Source organism: Gymnogyps californianus, chromosome 3 (assembly GCF_018139145.2).
Source record: "Gymnogyps californianus isolate 813 chromosome 3, ASM1813914v2, whole genome shotgun sequence".
Classification (NCBI taxonomy): Eukaryota; Metazoa; Chordata; class Aves; order Accipitriformes; family Cathartidae; genus Gymnogyps; species Gymnogyps californianus.
Window position 1 is genome coordinate 14,801,007 of NC_059473.1, and position 12,217 is coordinate 14,813,223.

The window sequence follows — 12,217 nt, forward strand, 5'->3', positions numbered from 1 at the left end:
ACACAGACGAACAGACAAATCTCAGCTCCTCCAACACGCTTCCAGAAAAGCAGAAGAGCCTAAGAAACTTAAAATATGACAGTAAAAAAACAGCATGAAAAAAAGACCTACATGGTTTAGTGGTACCCAAGACAGCAGCTGTGCAAGGGGATAGCAAAACATTTCTAAACCAACCAGACATACTTCTGCAGTTGTGATGGTTTCTGCACGTGGTCAAAAGGACAAGAATATTCCATTTCCCTTGACAGCTTCATCAGCCTACGGGTGTGCCAGGACTCGCAGCCACTTCACCAGAAGTTTAATGGTCTCCTTGTCATTGTGCCCGAGGCCAGGACCCCTTTCTGCAGCACTGTTCAAGCATGCACAGCAAAGAGAGCCCCTATTTCAAGCAGCTTACAGGCAGAGAACAGACGGTTCGTGTTGTAAGGAATTAATTGGTAGCCTTTGGAGGAGAGCAGAGCACAGCAGCTGTTGACACAAGGTTTCTTTGCCCAGCACCAAAATACTTCTGCCTCCGGGGAGGAACGTGGCAGCTGCTTCTGCGGGGATCTCAGGCGCAGCCAGGGCAGGAGCAAGTGGTGGCAGCTCATAGCAAGATGCCACAACATCCCGAGAAACCGAGGACATCTCAACCCAGACACCAGCCATGTTTTGCATTTGTTGAAAAGCACACATCCACATGTTCACCAAACATCTACTAGGGCAGAAAATACACAACAATTTACTCTTACCTGTAACCGAGGCAGCGAACACGTTTCTAGTGGGTCACTGGCCATGTGCAAAGCCCACAGAGGTCAGAAGTGAGTTTCTACCCATGCTACGGGCCTGGTTTTCCAAATATATCACAGACCAAATGAAGGAGCTACTGAAACAGACCAAAGGGAGGCAGACACTATGTCCCCATCAGTGAGGCTCAGGCACCTAACTCCTTTCTGCTCCTCAGGAAATCCTAGCTCTCTCCTCTGAAGACATGCAGAGACGCTAAGGTGTGGTGTGCTGAGGGAAGGGGCTTTCCCAGCACTTTCCCCTTCAGGAGTAAAACAAGGTCTCCCGTGAATGTTGAAGCACTGACATGAGATGCAAGTAGCCAAGAGATTTGTACCTCCCCAGTCGCCACCATTTTTCGAGGATGGGTGCAGAGCAACAAAGCTGAGAAACAAACAAGGAAAATAAAAACAACAAACGGGCACAGTCCTTCTCCACATCAAACTGTGACACCACTTGGTGGGTCTGGCTGGTCCGGAGGTTGAAGTGGCCGTGCTGGACAGCAGATATACATGGCCTAGGGAGGTGCAATGGATTAACTCAGTTCAATTATGCTAAAAGATGCTGCCCAGCATGGGTGGAAACTATCATGCTTTCCTACTGGAGAACAAGAGGAGGAAAGGTTACCGCCTCCAGCATAATCTGGGATCTCCTCTGGAAGAGGAGAACCTGCTAGAGAATGGCAATAGCACTTCCAGCTCTTCCCAGGAGTTTCCATGCTTCCTTTGATCCTAAATAAAGTGAAGCTGGGGACCAACCTCTGGTGAAGGCAGAGATGTGGCTTAGCTGTGCCATACTACAGCAGGCAGGAGTCCCTCTGAGCCCCGGACAGTGCTGTTGTGGCCCTAATTACCATTTCCTTAAATCATATGAAGGCTACAGCCCTTCTTGCAAGCAGGTTTTATTGCCCTGGTGTGGGGGCAGTTGAGGGAGCCATATCTGGGGCAGTGGCATGCGTACCACCCCCCTGAGCAGCCTGCTGCATGCTGCCACTTCCAGCCATGCCCTGGCTGTATCTGGGAGAGCATGGCTCGACTTCACTGGGCTATGAACCAAGCCACACGTGCAATCAGGCTGGAGACAAACTGGCCTTGTCTCATTTAGCAGGATGTGCAGACCGGACCTTTTGCACACAGGCCAGTCTGTCCTTCCTGACATTCAGGCAAGGGAGAAGAGTCAGCTCCTCACCCAGGTCCCCCCAGGTTGAACCCACAAGGAGGGTGAGAAATGAGGAGAATAAAAAAAAAGTTTAAAAATCTTCCTTCCAGTGCCCCGAGACAGGCAGGAGATCTGGGCAGAGCGTGGCCAGACTTGCCAAGACAGAGCCATCAGCTGTCCTGCACTGAGCCAGAAGAGTGACAGCCTACTTCTGAACAACCAGTACCCCTCCTTTCAACCCAGAAAAGCCATTAATAAAACTGCTATTACAGTCAAAAGAACAAGTACTTCCTGAGGAGCTGGGAATACAAAGTGTGAAAACACACGAGTGGAGGAGGCAGGGACTTACTAGTAAAAACACCAGCTGCCTCTTCAGGGGCTAACACTGGCTAATCCCCTTCTGCTGCTCCCTTCCCTTTCGCTAGGTCAAAATAAAGAGTTTCTAACTCCATACCAGCGTTACACCCCTCTAACAAGGGCAAAAATCTCCCCAACAGGTCAATCAGAAAATGGAACAACATCAGACTCGGGCTTGTGCATAATTCACACTCATTTTGGCCAATTCTGGGTGTGATTGAGGGTGTTCTTGCTCTGAAATATGCTGTTATTACCTTCAAGAGCTGGCACGCCAACAGAAGCAGCAGCATATTTCTCAAAACCCTCCTGATACCAGCCTTGTAGCTTTTCAGACAAAACATGCCTGTACCCAAAAACCTAGAGCAGTTCTCAGAAAGTCCACCTAACTTCTCTGACCACAGCCACAGTTTCACAAGCGGTGTCAGCAGCCACACCTAAGCCATCAGTTTTGCTGGGTTATTTTTAGCCTGGGTCAGTTCCCTGCTCCATTTTACTCCTGGCCCCACAAACTGGTGTTGTCGATAAACAGGGAGGTAGGAACAGGGAGCATTGCTTAAGCCTGTATTGCTGCAAAGAGAAACATTTGGCAAATGTTTCCCAAAAAGCTTCTTTTGTTTGAGCAGGGAGAGGGTGGGTATTCCTGAAGAGCATCAGGAAAAAGGCTGGAAATGAAACCTTGTCAAGCAGACCCTGGCAGAAGTTAGCGGTACATTAACACCCAGGGACTAAGCAGGGATGCTTCCCTTTGCTTCAGAGGGATGCAATAACAGAGTGCTCCCCTCAACATCAGCACAGGAGCAGCCATCCTGCTTGGGATGCTTGACGTGCTCCAGGCTGCTGCAAGGGTGGTATTAGCAGTCCACACACCAGTCTCTTTCAAACCAGCTTTGTCCAAAGACTGCAACATAGATGTGCCCTTAAGGTGCATGGTACAACTTCTGCAGCAATTGCAGCAGTTTAGAGATGAAGAAATTAAGCTACTTACTTTCACGGTACTTGGCTTGTCTCCTCATCTTTCTCCCTTTTAACACCTCCAAAAGTCTGATCAGGAGACCACCACAGTTTGAAAACTATCATACACTTTTTGGTATGGTGGAACAAGGTATGTTGGGGTTTTGGGGGGATGATAGAGGATCCTTCAAGAGGGAGGAGGGCTTTAAGCCAGAGCAGATCCCTGTTCCAATCCACAGCACAGCCACTGATGGGGCAAGGCTGGGCAGAAATCACATGGGTGACGACCCTTGTGCTGTGGAACCAAAGCAGTGTTGAGGAATCCAGGCACATGATGGAGGGGAAGGTGGTATTCAGGCAGGGACAGCCAAGCAAGGCCCCAAGAAGTTAAGGCTGCTGAGACCCCAGAGGGAGCCTCAAATCAGAACCCCGCTGTCTCCCTTTGCTCCACACGGCAGCAGAAACCCACCCGTCACACTGGGAGTGGAAGGGAAAGCAGCATGTTGCAGATCCCAGAGAGGCTGTGGCTCTGCAGGAGTGCCAGCAAGGGATGCCTGCCCACCTCTCCTGCCACTGGGCAATCAAGCTACCGCAGACCCACAGTGAGTCTTAGAAAAAAGAAACAGTAAATCTGTAACCACTGGAAATGGTTGACTCAGGAAAGCATTTAAAGATGAGAGATTAGACACGTCAGTTTACAAAGAGCCCTGTTCTTTGTAGTAGCCTACAAACACCGATGCTCCAAGCCAAAAGCGACTCTTGTTTTGCGGGCAGTTGCTAGATAACCTCAGTGCCCCATAAATCCCCAGATGAACATTGCTGAGACCATGCCCCTTGGCAGCATTACACAGCAGAAGGAAACGCCGCTACTTCCTCCACTTTGCTACACCGCAATCCCACCAAGAAGCCTTCCTACACAGCTCCTATGAGCGGGCTGCACAGAAAATTAATTCTTCAAACATCTGTTACCTTCTCCCTGCACAAATACCAGGCTGCTGAGGGACGACGGAAGGATACAAATATTTACAGACAAGGCGAAGGTGGGAGCTCTGCCAGACATTGTGCTTGTGGGTGCTGCCGGGCAGCTAACAGAGCTGCCAGGGTGCCTGTGGTGTGTGCCTGCTGCAGAGACAGACCTAGCAAATCCTGGATTCAGCAGCAAAGCATTTTTTCTTGGGCTGATTTCAAGGCATTTGGTTTAAAGCTGAGATGGTGATCTGGACACAGCCGAGGGTATGGGAAGCAATCCCATTAACCTGCCAAGCAGTCACAGGCCCTGGTTAGATACACAAGGTTCTCCAGCACATCAGCCTCGCCACAGGCCAGCCAGCTCACCACAACACCCCACACCAGGCACTGGTGCCACGACAAGCCTGCTGCCCAGCAGGAAGGGGTTGCACCACTGCAGGAGAGATGAGCAGTCACAGGAATCCCCTACCACCACCTCCCAGACAACACCAAATGCCCAAAACACCCTCCTTTAGATATGTTTAGTCTCTTGCTTGTCCAGCAAGTCCTGGAGCTGGAATATCCCCCTGCCCTCACACAGACCAACGAGGACAAACCAGCCTCCCACTGGATCAAAGGAAGGAGGAGGCAGTTTCTTGGTTGACTGGGAACTGGAACTGTGACTGTTAGGACAGTCCCTGGTGTGGCTTCAGCCCATGCCAAGTAGCTTCATTCTGCAGGTATCCCAGATTTGGGAGACAGTATGGGCCAGACAGCACTTCCAGCAGGCAGCATGGACATGGCTACTCTGTTCTGGAGGTAATTTAATAACATACAGACTTGGCCAAACCTGGCCACAAAACACTCCTGCATACCTTTAACTTCTTTATGGCAATGTAGCCCCCTGCATGCTCATTTCTCCATTTGGAGACCTAAGGACAAGCACCCTGGGGTGGGTGGACTCTCTTGCATTCCAGTTTTTGCAGGTTTGTTCATGAATTCCTCTTTGATCTGACCTTTGCAGCCGTCCAAAGCATCATGCCAGTTTCATGGGGTTTCTCCTTTTTCCAAGGCTGGAAAGCAAGTTGCAGTGATGAGGGGAAAATTGGCCAGGGAAGCAGAGCCTGCCTTTGATGCTTAATAGGGAGAATTTCACCCAGCCTTGCCTCAGTAAGGGAGTCTATTTCTCCCAATATTCTGGGATATTCCCAGAATCCATCTATTATAGATATCCCAAATATCTATATTCCTCCCAAATTTACAGCAGGACCCCGTAGTACGGAAACACACACATGAGAAAAAAAACTCTCCTACCTGCTGCAGCTGTCCTTGTCACAGCTGATCACCCTCCACTTTCAGCTGATCACTCTCCACTTTCTGCTTTTCATTCCCCAGCCTAGTGTTACGCTACAAGAAGCACCTCACTGAAACATGCCAAGTTATTTTTCCAATTCCTGTCCTTAACCAGCCCCAGGAAATCAGCCATGATATTGCTTTCACGTGTCAGATTTCTGGCCTCACTCATTCATGGCAACAAAAACCATATGGCGAGAACACATCCTGCATAGCCCAATGAGGAGGCACAGGAGGCCTAACCGAGTGGCCAGGCAGGGATACAGGCCACGGTGGAGCCCATTGGGAGGTTCAAGGCAGAGCAAAGGTTTTCTTTACCCTCTCCTCCCACCAAGCATCACAAGCTTGTCCTCCATATGGGCACCGAGTGGCTGACGCACATATACTCCTCATCGGCAAACACGACAGACACGGATATGGAGACATTCACCTCTACATGCTTTGATGGGAGGGCTTAAGACACATTATTCCTGCAGCCAGGGGATCCTCAATTTATTCCAACATTGTAGGCAGCACTAGCAGTCTCTCTCCCCTCCATTTTCCCCACTTCAATCTGTACTCGTTCACTGTAGCGCTGCAACTCTTCTCCTTTAAGCATTCCCGCAATTCCAGGCCAAGGGGATAAACCTGTTTTCTCTGGCCCAGCTCTGCAGAAGTCTCTCCCATAACTAGCACAGAGACTGTCTGCAGGCAGCTGAAACCCTGGCAGAGCCTCCTCTTTTCTCTACCACTCAGCACGTATCTGGCTACAGAGCCCTGCAAAGCAAAGAGCCCCAAAGGTTCAGAGGGCTTGAAAAGCACCCACTCCCAGGGCCATCGCTTAGAGCTGGGATCAGGACTCCTCCACACAAGGTGTTACACAAACACTAGCAAAGGCCATTGCCTGTCTTGAGCAGCTTTGCAGCTGAGATTGCTGAGCGAGAAAGAGAGCTTTTTGTAAAGCCAGTGTACTCATGATGTATCTGTGCTACGTAATACATCCAGGCTGAGGCTATAGGGACAGAAAATGCCTCTTCTGTAGAGCTCAGCAGGCTTCAGCCTGCTCCCGAACCCACTGATCTGCCCAGGGCATTGACTCGTTGCCCAATTCCCCACTGCACGCCCTGGGCGAAGTATCTCAGACAACCTTTGCCTGTCCATCCAACACAGCACCTTCCTTGCCTGCTTGGGACAGCAAGGGAAACCATCTCAGCACTGAAAAGTCACATCACTGTGCTGCTGGGGAGTGCTGAAACTGGGGGGTACTGCCACATCTCTGGCCAAATTTGTGAGGAACCAGCACCCCATGTCACACACTGGCATGCTGGCCCCTCCTCTGCGCCCATCTGGGGGACAGCCACCTGCCCACCTCTACCCTGCCTGCTTTGTTACACCTTTGCAGAGCTGCACGACAGCCGCTTAAACAAGGATTGTGTAATTTCAGCACAGAGTTCAGAGTCACTCATCAAACACGTCTCCTTGCAGGACTGCCTTATCTTGCGGCTTTGGTAGCCACAGGGTATGCACACACTGGCATATCGGGGCAGACAGAGGGCAGGGGGTGCCCTCAAGGCTCCCGTTTCCTTCTCTGTTGTGCTTTCAAAAGAATTGGTCCCTTTTCATACCTTCTGCCATGTCCCCAGAAGTGCTCTACCTGTCCAGCCCACAGGGGAGCTGCCAGAAGACCCCAGACCCATTGCTCCAGGAGCAAGAAGGAGATGGGCTATCTGCTTTGCCTGCTCCCAAGCCATGCTGCAGGCCCCTTCTTATCTGCACAACCCACCTTACAGCAGGTTACCGAACACCAAGCAGAAATATTCAATAGCACGATGCTAACGTGTGATAACATGATTCCTACATCCTTCCTGCCATGGGTGAAGCCAGGGGAAGAAAGAGGGGAGGAAAGAGGGGAGGAAGCTGTCACCACCTCCATCTTCCACCAAAGCAATCCATCTCTCACGAGCTATCAGTCAGGGCACCTGTCCTCCCAGTGTCCTTGCTCCTTTTTTAGCTCCTCCGTAACCAGAGCCAGGTGGTTTATTTACAAAGATTTCTCCACTAAGACACAGTGATGTTTGTCTCCCACGGAGGACTCCCTGTTTGCATTGTACCTCCCTCTGGTTGTTGTGTGCACCGAGGAAGCTTTGTCAGTTGAAGGCTTGCGTACTCATGCACCACATGGCTTCTATGATTAACCAGTTTCTGTAGACTAAATTACCCTGCCTGAGGAAAGTTTTTCAGCCAAGCATCATCTTTCTTCCTTCAGCGCACATCCTCCAGCTTGCTATTTCACTCAAGCAGGCAAACATGACATGCACAGTTCCAAGGACAGCAAATAAATGTTGCATTTTCCCTCTTCCCCTCTACCCAAGGCTGAGCCATGCACAGCATCCAGGTGCCACGTTACATTTTGCACTTGGTTTAAAGCGGCCCAAAGGATTTTCTAAGTCACCCTCTCCAGAGCCCCTTAAAGAGTCTGACAAAGGAGGGCTCATGTGCATCCATAATGCAAAAGATGGGCAGACACACATCCATCAGTCTTTTTTTTTTTTTTGGAGCATTGCCTCCATTGGCATTGCATCCCTCCTTCCTCCTGCAGAAGGCCAAACTCTGGCTGTCCTTTTTGCCAATCCTTGCCACAGAGGAAAAAGACAGTCCTGGCATCCAATGTGAGAGGTGATTCATTCGCTCTCCCCTGAGCCATGTTCCTTAGCCTCTTCTTTTAACAATAGGATGGCCTGGTCCCTCTAGAAAATAAAAGACAGACTCCATGCTGCACACAGTTGCCAGAATGGCTGTCACTGACAACCAAATTGAAGATCAGCAAGACCACCTCTGTTTTCATTTATTGCCTTTAATTCCTCCCTTTTGTTTCTCCCTTTGCACACACATAAGGGACAGGCAGGGCTTTTCTTTTTCATGTTGTCTTGTTGACATCAGTGAGCAGTTTCCATATCACCTTGCATATTTTACAGGCCATAGGACTAGAAACACCATGAGAACCAGGCAGCCTTAAAGAAACCTAGCCAGGCCCTACACCAATGGGTCAAATGGTGCCAGCCCAGACCCAGAACACCAGCCCCAGGGCTGAAGCAGGCTTTCTGCAACAGATGGATGCAAAGCCTAAAAAGCCCAGTCTCATATCAGGGCAGAGGAACCACGTCATGTCAAGGTGAAGACTTCTAAAACACACACCATCAGCTATCGATGGGAAAATAAAGCAGCACAGAGTGTGGGACTTGACTTGTGCAAATATGCCTACGGAGGGCTGGTACAGAAAGGAGGAGGTGGCACTTTGTGGTCAGTCATAAAAGGAAGATGTGAATCAGGTCACTGCATGTTGACTCCAGACAGACGTCATAACCCGCCACATTCAGGGCTAGGCAAACACAGTCAGAGAGCCCTATCGCTGTAAGTCAGCCTTGCGTTCATGCAAGTCAACACAACGATGCCAAGTTACATCAAAAGACACTCTCCCAACATGAGAAGAAACAGTGCAAGAGGGTTGTTTGAACTAGGATTGCATCATTCTGCACTGCATAGAAGCTGGGCTGTGGCAAGTCTGGGAACAGATGTCAGGGAAATCCTGGAGTAGCTTCAGGGAGGATCCAGGAGTTTAACCCCCACAATCACAGCCCTGGGATTTTGACACTGTTCCCATCACACTGGGTGCCAAAGTTGCCTCAAGTTCACCCACACTATCCCTATGAGCAATTCCCAAGAGGTATCCCCAGAGGCCTCACTGCTGATTTAACAGCGTGCAGCATTAGGAACAACAGCTCAGTTAAACATAAAGGAAATACCACACCATGTTAAAAGCGACGACGACTGGTGTACAATGAGAAGTTGAAGAGCACAGCTCACTTTCCTCTCCAGCCAGTACACCTCCCATAACACCATGGTCTGCATGCAGGAGTATCCTCTGGAGCCTTGAAACAGCAAGTTCAGCTTCATGAGCGTCAGCACCAAAAACTTGGCCCAGAAAACATTGCCAAGCAGAGGTTAAAGCTCACTGAGTGCGATATGGCTTTCTCTGTTTCTGTTCAGCACCTAACACAACTCAGGACTGCAACAGTGTGGACAGACAGGACAGCAATGGGACAGAACCAGACCCTAACTAGACAACTGACAAACCTGTCTCTGGAAGAAGGGAAAGTCCTGATCCAGTGGTCCATCTACAGGTAATCAATAACCACTGGTGTACATCAGTGGTAATCTGCTCATCTGGCATCTGAAGCAAACCATAGGGAAGAAGGACAAGTACTGGTGATGAGTTAGGTATTCATGCCTAGCAGCAACCAAGCAGCTCAACCTTTACACAACTTGATGATGTTAACAGTGATGGCTTGACAAAGCTGATTAACCCACCACAGGCTTGTCTGGTCTCAGCTCCTGAGGGAACTGGGTCCTCTCGCAGAGCCTGCAGTGGAAAGATGGTGCCAACAGGTCCTGAAAGATCTTCCTCAAACCTCACCTATTCGCCATCTCATAAGGATAGGCCAGCTCTAAGCATCTAGGTATTTGCAGGAACAGATGGCCAGCTGCTAGAGCTGCACACACAGCCCAAACTGGTGTTCCCACCTCCAGCAACAGCAGTCAGGATACATCTCAGATTGCCAGGTGGAGAACACAGACCCACCACAGCAGAGATGCCTCCTGCTCTAAGAGGTCCAAGGGAAGAAAAGGCAGAGACCTTCCTCTGCAACAGTAGAGGGAAGCAGGAACAAGAGGAGCTGCAGAGTTAAAAGGAGAGGCAGATACTGTAAATTTGCTAAGTATCTTACTCCCAAGCAAAAATCCCTCCTGCTTCTTACATTAATCAGGGCACTTAAAGCTAGTCCTAACCAGCTGCTCCTACTTCCTTTGTCCAGCTCTTCTTCAAATGCACAAGCAGCCCACTAAGAAACAGAGCAAATATGTGCAAAGATTTGCAGACAAAAAATGAGACCTTTGGAAAACACCCCGTAGAAGCAAGCACCCCTCGCCCAGCACAGATGCAGCTGTGCTTTACAGTAGGACAGTTTCCAATGTTTTCCTTCTCTGTGCAGACGAGGGATTTCCTGTCCTCCATGGCAACAACCTTGCATTTACTGAAGGAGGCTGTGCCAATAATCTCCACAGCAGAATGAAAAATTTTAAAGTGGCACTGCCTGTTGAGCTCAGGGCTTCAACTTGCTGATGTTTTCCATACCCATGGTCCAAAACCACCCTGCTGCCCTCCTTAAAAGCTTTGTGAGTGGGGGTAAATCTCCAGTGCTGCACTACCCACGCAAGGGGAGCTATTAGTTTCTCAAGCACTAGTAAGGGAAACCTTTCTGAAGAAGTCACCAGCCACCACCACCTCCCAGCAAGAGCTGTCTATGCACCTTCCAAAGGACAAGCTTTTTCTAAAAAGTAACACTTCCCAGTTCATAGGTGGTCCCCATCATGCAGACAGCCCTGGATTTAGATGGCCCAGGTCTTCCCACTGCAGATTTAGAAGTAACTGGCACTCTCTCCTGAAAGGGAAGCACTTATTGGACCAGTGCTGGTCCAACAGTTTCAAAACACAGCTGAGCTAAGCTAAGCCTCTCCAGCAATGTCTCCCCTCTCCATCGCCTCTGAGTTGCCCTTGCGCAGGCCTGCGTGCTTCTCTGCTCCAGGAACACAGATTCAGTGCACTGACTTGGCAAAAAGCCTGTCTTTGTTTTGGCCCATCTCATGCCATTTTAGTGAGTTACATCAGCTTGGCACAAGGCCACGCGAACATCAGGACCAGCCCAAGGGATGCAATAGGAACAAAACAGGAGGGGAAGTGAGGCCATCCCCTTTCAGTGGCAGCAAGCTCGTGATGAAGCTACATCCGTCGCTGTCTCAGATTTAACTAGACAAGTTAACTTTACTAGAACATCTCTGCTAACCTGCTCATTAACCTCTTAGGCCTAAAGAAGTTTTGTTTATCAAGGCCTTCAAGGAGTAGCAGTTCAAGAAAGAGCTGGAAGCCCCTGACTAAATTATACCAAACCTGAGGTATATTTTTGGGCTGAGCCACAGGTGCAATCTAAACCTGTACTGTTTTACAGAGTCAGGCTTTCTTTTTTCTTTTTTTTCTTTTCAAATCCCCCAGAGAGGGAGCAGAACAAACTTGATATAAACTAAACCAGACACAATAAAGCAGTACATTGTTTTCAAAGCAGGTAGTAGGCTAGCATTAAACAGGAACCTTAAACTTTTTTTACCCTTATTTTATACCAATGAATCAGACTCTCAGGGGCGTTTTCCCACACAGAATAGGCTTAGGAAAGTTTTTAAGTAACAGCAAAGCAACATTAAACACAAGAAACAGAAAGGGAATGAGAATCCCTTAACTGATGGGGAAGACTTCTACAGCCTTACCTAAAAGAAGTTAAGGTGCTGCAAGCAGTAAGTGCATATGATCTGGCCACGGCACTCTACCTTTGAGAGCCGACAAGAAGCTAAAGTGTCAGCGGAGAAGCACTCACAATGCATTTCCACCTGCCTAGGACTCCACCACCCTCTCTTGCAGAAAGTGACCTTGCAATTCCACTGCCAAGTAAGAGAGACCCACAGAAGAGAGAACTAAAAGTCATTTAAACCAACACGTTTCACTGCGTTGGAGTAGAAGCAGAACAGTCATGCTAGCAGTTACCACGTCTCCACAGAAGAGCAGTAAACCACAGCCAAGGGACAGCCAAACTAAAATCAC